Source organism: Lissotriton helveticus, chromosome 7, assembly GCF_964261635.1.
Source record: "Lissotriton helveticus chromosome 7, aLisHel1.1, whole genome shotgun sequence".
NCBI lineage: Eukaryota > Metazoa > Chordata > Amphibia > Caudata > Salamandridae > Lissotriton > Lissotriton helveticus.
The window spans coordinates 1,586,260,894-1,586,268,317 of NC_136068.1; positions in this window are offsets into that span (position 1 = coordinate 1,586,260,894).

Consider the following 7,424-nt stretch of genomic DNA (forward strand, 5'->3'; position numbering starts at 1 on the left):
ACAGGCTGTGGTTCTATTTTAGAACCATTATGTCAATATTTGGATCTGTTTCTTAAACAATCTGTACCTCTAACTGTCTCGTATATTAGAGACAGCATGCATTTTATCAGCAGGATAGAGGACATGACATTCAATGTATCCACTGATCTGTCGGTCACAATGCATATACAATCATTGTTTACCAACGTCCCCCAGACCGAAGCAGCAAGAGTAATATATGATTTATTGAACTCATGAGCACAGCTCATGCAAGTACCCAGCTGGTTTTTGATAACATTAATGGAAATCACTATGACCCAGAATTATTTCCAGTTTGACAACTGCTTTTATTTTCAGGTAAAGGAGTAGCCATGGGCGCGGGCGTCTCTTTGAATCTAGTGAACCTGTCCATGAGATGCGAAGAGAATTTTCACAAATGACAATCCCTTTATTGATAAAATAAGGAAATGGTACAGGTACATTGACGATGTATTTTTAATCTGGGGAATACTGGCTGAAGTGCATCAATTTCAACCATGGCTCAGTACCTGTTTGAACAACCATGTCTAGAGAAATACAACTCACAATGGAACAAAGTAAAAATAGTATCCATCTTTGGATATCAGAGTACAAATCGAGCAAGAAAAAAATCTAGGTGTCACTATACAATCAATCAATCAATCAATACAATTTGTAGAGCGCACTACTTACCCGCAAGGGTTCCAAGGCGCTGGGGGGGGGGGAGAGATGGTGCTGTTGCTACTGGCAGAACACCCAGGTCTTAAGTTGCCTCCTGAAGGTTAGAAGGTCTTCCGTTTGTCGTCGGATGAGGGGGAGGGTGTTCCAGGTTGTGGCGGCGCGGTGGGAGAAGGATCTGCCTCCGGCTGTGGCTCTACGGATGCGTGGGATGGTGGCCAGGGAGAGGTCTGCGGAGCGGAGTTTCCTGTTGGGTGCGTAGAAGGAGAGTCGACTGTTGAGGTAGTCCGGGTCGGTCTTGTGAAGTGCCTTGTGTGCATGGATGAGGAGATTGAAGGAGATTCTTTTGTTGACAGGGAGCCAGTGCAGGTTCCTGAGGTGGGGGGTGATGTGGTCGCGGTGCGGGACGTCGAGGATCAGGCGTGCAGAGGCATTCTGGATTCTTTGCAGTCTGTTGATGAGCTTGGTCGATGCGCCGGTGTACAGGGCGTTTCCGTAGTCGAGTCTGCTGCTGACTAGGGCCTGGGTGACTGTTTTCCGTGTATCAGTCGGGATCCATCTGTAGATCTTGCAGAGCAGACGGAGGGTGTTGAAGCAGGTGCAGGAGACAGCATTGACCTGTTTGGTAATGGTGAGTTTCGAGTCGAGGATGACTCCCAGGTTGCGTGCGTGGTTGGTGGGTGCGGGGGATGTCCCCAGTGAAACGGCCACCAGGAGTCGTCTCATGCTGAGGGGTTGGGTCCAAGGATGAGGATCTCCATCTTGTCTGTGTTTAACTTAAGGTGACTGTCTTCCATCCATTCGGCGACGGCCTTCATTCCCTGTTGGAGGTTGGATTTGGCGGTGAGGGGGTCCTTGGTGAGGGAGAGGATCAGTTGCTTGTCGTCGGCGTAGGAGATTATGTTGAGGTCGTGGTGTCGGGCAATGCGTGCGAGGGGCTCCATGTAGATGTTGAACAGCGTCGGGCTGAGGTAGGAGCCCCGCGGGACACCGCAGATGATCTCGTAGGCTTCGGATCGGAACGGGGGAAGGCGGACTCTCTGGGTTCTGCCGGAGAGAAAGGAGGAAGTCCAGTCCAGGGCCTTGTCTCGGATCCCTGCGTCCTGGAGTCGAGTGTAGAGTGTGCGGTGGCAGACGGTGTTGAAGGCGGCGGAGAGGTCCAGAAGGATGAGCGTAGCCGTCTTGCCGTTGTCCAGTAGGATCCTGATGTCGTCTGTGGCGGTGATGAGGGCGGTCTCGGTGCTGTGGTTGCTGCGGAATCCTGACTGGGAGGGGTCTAGGATGTTGTTGTCTTCGAGGTAGTGGGTGAGCTGGACGTTGACTATCTTCTCGATGACCTTAGCTTGGAATGGAAGCAGGGAGATGGTCCGGACGCTTTTGAGTTCGTTCGGGTTCGCCTTTTGTTTCTTAAGTAGGGCGTTGATCTAGGCATGTTTCCAGCTATCAGGGAAGGTCGTGGTCTCAAAGGAGAGGTTGATGATGTTGCGCAGGTGGGGTGCGATGGAGCTGCCGGCTTTGTTGAAGATGTGGTGTGGGAAAGGGTCAGATGGCGAGCCGGAGTGGATTGTGCCCATGGTCTTGATTGTGTCTTCGATGCTCACGTAGGCCCAGGTTGTCAGGGGGTCGTGGTCAGTGGGGTGAGGTGGGTCCGGCGTGTTGGGGTCTGTTTGGGTCGTCTGGGGGTTGAAGCTGTCGTGGATGTCGGCGATCTTGCGGTGGAAGAAGGTGGTGAGGGAGTCGCACAGGGCCTGCGACGGCGGGATGTCGTTGGCGTTGGAGCTGGGGTTGGAGAGTCCTTCAACAACGTTGAAGAGCTCCTTGCTGTTGTGTACGTTGTTGTCGAGGCGGTTTTTGAAGGAGGTTCTCTTGGCGGTCCTGATGAGGCGGTGGTGGTTGCGTATGGCGCCTCTGGTGAATTCTCGCTGAGCCATATGTTCTCCAGCTTCCGGCAGGTGCGCTTAAACACTAGGAGTTCCGGGGTGAATCAGTTGGCTCTCTTGCTGGTGACCTTGAGGGTTTGTTTTTTCAACGGGGCTAGGGTGTTGGCGCAGTCGTCCATCCATCGTCTGAGGGTGCGCGCACCGTTGTCGGGTTTGGTCGGAGGATTGAGTGCGAGGTTTATCTGCAGTTGTGCTTCGGTGATTTTGCCCCAGTGGCGACGGGGGATCTGTAGGATGCGGTGATGTGCGACGGGTTTCCGGAAGGTGAAGTGGATGCAGTAGTGGTCGGTCTAGCTGGGTTCGGAGACGTGGCTGAAGGAGACGTGGGGACTTTAGGAGAAGATGGCGTCTAGCGTGTGTCCGGCCATATGGGTCGGCGTTGTGATGAGCTGTTCCAGTCCGAGGTTGGCGAGGTTGTCTATCAGGGTGGAGGAGTTGCTGTCGTTCTTGTTCTCCAGGTGGAAGTTCAGGTCTCTGGAGAGGATGTTGTCGGTGGAGGTCAGTGCGTGCGTGCTGATGAAGTTGGCGATGGCGTCGCAGAATTGTGGGCGGGTCCAGGTGGTCTGTAGACGAGGGTGCCTCTTAGGGTGGTCTTGGGGTCCGTGTGGATCTGGAAGTGCAGAAAACCTACCGAAAATATTTCCCTATTACACTACAGCAGCAGTCATCCTAGAAGTCTAAGGGATAATCTACCCTTCTGACAATTCCTGCGCATCCGCAGAAACTGCACCAGAAGACTTGACTACTTCAAGGAGCCAGATACACTCATAGAGAAACTCATAGAGAGGGGTTACTCGAGACGCCTGGTGAAGCATGCCAGAAAGAGGGTGTGGCACAAACATAAGGAAGACTTACAGGAACCACAGCCAAAAGAGAGCTCGCTTGATAGAGTTGTGCATGTCGCCATGTTCAGCTCGGTCAATAATGAATTGAAAAAGATCATAACAAGATACTGGGGCCTTGAACATCTCATGACCAAAGACCTACCCCTGTTTTCTTTTAAACAGGGCAGAAACTTTAAAGATGCCCTTGTCAGCAGTGCATTGCCCAAACCACCCGGAACTACCCTAACACACTGTGGTGTCTCCTGGCAAAAATGGGACACTTCAAATGTGACCAATGTGTGGCATGTCAGTTTTGTCAAAATACCAACAACTTCAGCCATAATAACGTCGACATTACTCTAACCAGCTTTAGTAACTGTAACACACAGGATGTCATCATGCAATCTGGTGTCCATGCCAACTAATTCACATTGGACAGACGACACATGAAGTGAAGTGAGGAATCTTGCGACACAGGAGCAGAATAAAGTGTGGCACAGCAGACGCACCACTTGTTGACCATTACCAAAGGCTTCAACACAAGTGTCGATCTGAAGTGGGAAGTTGTTGAACAGGTCTCACATGGACCACGTGGAGGAGACAAAGCCAGTCTTCTCTCCAGAAGGGAATTATTTTGGATCGACAAATGAGACACGTGGTCTGAATACCCTGGCAGATTGGACTCATGCTGCCCTCATATGAACAAAATGGTCCACTCTGGATACCCTGAAACATTTCATGTGCCATTATGTGGTTGCTGGTCTTCATCCCGCCACACTGTTTTGACATCGGCATGTTTCTTCAGCAGTAGCATTTTATATGTTTAATTTTGTGATATTGGTATTATATATGTATTACTGTATAAAAACATATATTTTATCACTATCGGATTAAGGTGTGTATGCTGTACCCTAAAACCAGATGATGCACTCGAACAGACCATAGTTTTATCCTATGTATATGTCAGATCCATCTATTTAGCATGCGCACTCTTTCATTGTCATATTATCTTGAATGGTACACTTCCTCCATTTCAAAATACAAATAAGTACACATCATGCTGGTTGTCTACAGTTCCCAAATCGCAAAATACGTGCCAGGACACACAACGCTCCCTTTTTGGAACTACTGTGTGGTTATTGATTGTTATGTTGTGTTAATTAAATTTATATAAGCGCACGATTACCCTTGGTGTCCTGGCGCTAAGTTCTGCTTAAAGGATAGTCGAAGGGGGGTTCAATGAATAAAGAGCCAGGTTTTCAGACCCTTCCTAAAGGAGAGAAGGTCTCCAGCATTTCTCGGAAAAAACGGAAGCTCGTTCCAGGCCTTGGACGCACAGGTAACAAAGCTCTTACCTCCCCAGCTGGCTTTCCTAACAATGGGGATCTGGACAATTTTAGCTCCTTTGGACCGCAGGGTCCTGATCGGGGCATACCATTTGAATTTTTGCCTTAAATGGTCAGGACCGATACCGTTGAGAGCCTTAAATACTACGCAAACCCTTAAAACCCATCTTTTCTCTAGTAGCTAATCACTCCCGAAGTCCCAGTAACTTCTGGCACTGACTTGGTATAATATCTGTTTCTTTGTATGGCAAAAGCGCAGAGATACCCCTTCGGGGGTTTATTCAGGCGCTGTAGAAGCACATAAAAATAAATAAGGCCTTAAAACGAACCCTTTGCCTCACCGGGAGCCAATGTAACCGAGTTAACTCCCTTTTTACTGAAGCAAATTTCGGTATACCCGTCAGAAGCCTAGCGGCTGAATTCTGGGCTGTCTGAGCCTATTAAGATGTTGATTTTGGGCATTCAGATAAAGGCCAATACAGTAGTCTAAATGTGACATAACAAGGACTGTGACTACTGTCCTGAGATCCATTTGAGAGAGAAAGGGTTTAATTTTCCTCAGAATTCGCAAGATCAAGAAGCAAGAGGAAACAACTAAGCTTATGTGGTCATTAAAAGTCAATCTATTGTCCACAATGACCCCTACATTTTTTACTTTCAGGGATGGAGTAGGCTGATTTCCCAACTCTGAGGGCCACCAATCTGGGGTCCAGATATGCGGGTTGTTAGCGAATACAATCACCTTGGTCTTAGTATAGTTCAGCTTTAAACAATTCAAAGCCATCCAACCCACTATGGTTTGCATACAGTTGTGGAAGCGAGCTCCAGTCTCCTTTTCATGACCGTTTTTAATGGATAAAACGATCTGAGTATCGTCAGCATATGAGGTTAGCTGAATATTTTATTTATTTTATTTATTTCATACAACTTGTTGAGCGCGATTACCCGGGGGTGTCTTGGCGCTAGACAGAAGATTGAATAAAGAACTAGGGTTGTAATTGAATTAGCGTGAACTATTGGTTAAATAACAAGGCTTTTAACTGTTTCCTGAAGAGAGTTAATGTTGGAGTGGTCTTAATTTGATTGGGTAGGGCGTTCCATAGTTTGGCCGTGACGATTGAGAAGGATCTGTCTCCCCATGTAGCTTTTTTTGTTTTAGCTATCTCCAGGAGATTTGCCTTTGCGGATCTAAGAGAGCGACATGGTCTATATGGACAGAGGGCGTGTTTTAAGAAAATTGGGCCATTTTCATGAATGGATTTAAAGGCTATGCACAGAGCCTTGAATTTAATTCTTTGCCTCACAGGTAGCCAGTGAAGTTTTCGGATGATCTTTGAAATGGGTTTAAACTTAGGTGTTCCGGTGACAAGTCTGGCGGCTGCGTTCTGTACTAACTGGAGTTTGTTTAATACTTGTTCTTGTGCATTAAGCAAGAGAGCATTGCAATAATCAACTCGAGACATGAGTAAAGTGGAAATCAAGGTATTGGTAGTATTTACAGGAAGATAAGGTTGAAGTTTTTTAATCATTTTTAACGTGAAGAATGAAGCCGATACTATGGAATTTGCATGATGTGTGTAGGAGCCTTCATAGGCTCTGTTCTTTTTCTTTATATTTAGGTCCCTTTTGTTTTTCTGCTGTGTTGTGTTATTTCGTCATAGGTCTCGCTGCTAAAGCGCCGGGATACTCTTTTTGAGTCGCCGCGCGCTATACAAAAATAAATATAACATAACATAACATAACATAGCAGAGTTTGTTATCAAAGATCACTCCTAGGTTCTTGACCTTGGTGACAGGGACGGGAGAAGGTCCGAGTTCTTGAGGCCACCAGGTAGGGGACCAGCTAGGGGTGAGCTTACCAAATACCATGATTTCAGTTTTGTCTGAATTGAGCTTTAAACAATGTATACTCATCCAGTTACTAATGGCAAGCATTCCCCGTTGGAAGTTATTAGCTACTTCCAATCCATTGTTATTAATGGCCAGGACAAGCTGCGTATCGTCAGCATAAGATATAACTGCTAGGCGATGAGCTTTAATGATCCTCGCTAAGTCCGCCACATAAATGTTAAAAAGTGTTGGACTCAGCGAGGATCCCTGGGGGACACCACAGGGGAGAGAGAAGGAACAGGAGGAGTAGCCGCCCATGGTCACCGATTGTTCCCGGTTAGCTAGAAATGAGGAAAGAAGGGAAATTGCGGTCCCAGATACTCCGGATTTTTTGACACGGTCGATCAGGATGGAATGATCGACCGTGTCAAAGGCTGCAGAAAGATCGAGCATTATAAGTACCGCTGCACCTCCTTTATCTAAGATCATTCTGATCTCATCGGCCGCTTTTATTAATGCCGTCTCCGTGCCATGACCCTTTCTGAATCCAAACTGCGAATCATCAAGACAGTTGTTATTGTCGATGAATTCAGAGATCTGACTGTTCATAATTTTTTCTATGATTTTGGAGGGAAAGGGGAGACATGCTATTGGCCTGTAGTTCGTTACCTTGGAGGGGTCTAGCGTGGATTTTTTAAGTAAAGGTTTTTATTACTGTTCTTTTCCATATAGAAGGATAAATACCTGAAGTGAGCATGGCGTTAAAGATATCGGACAGTGTTTGGGATAGAATAACAGGAGCCAGTTTG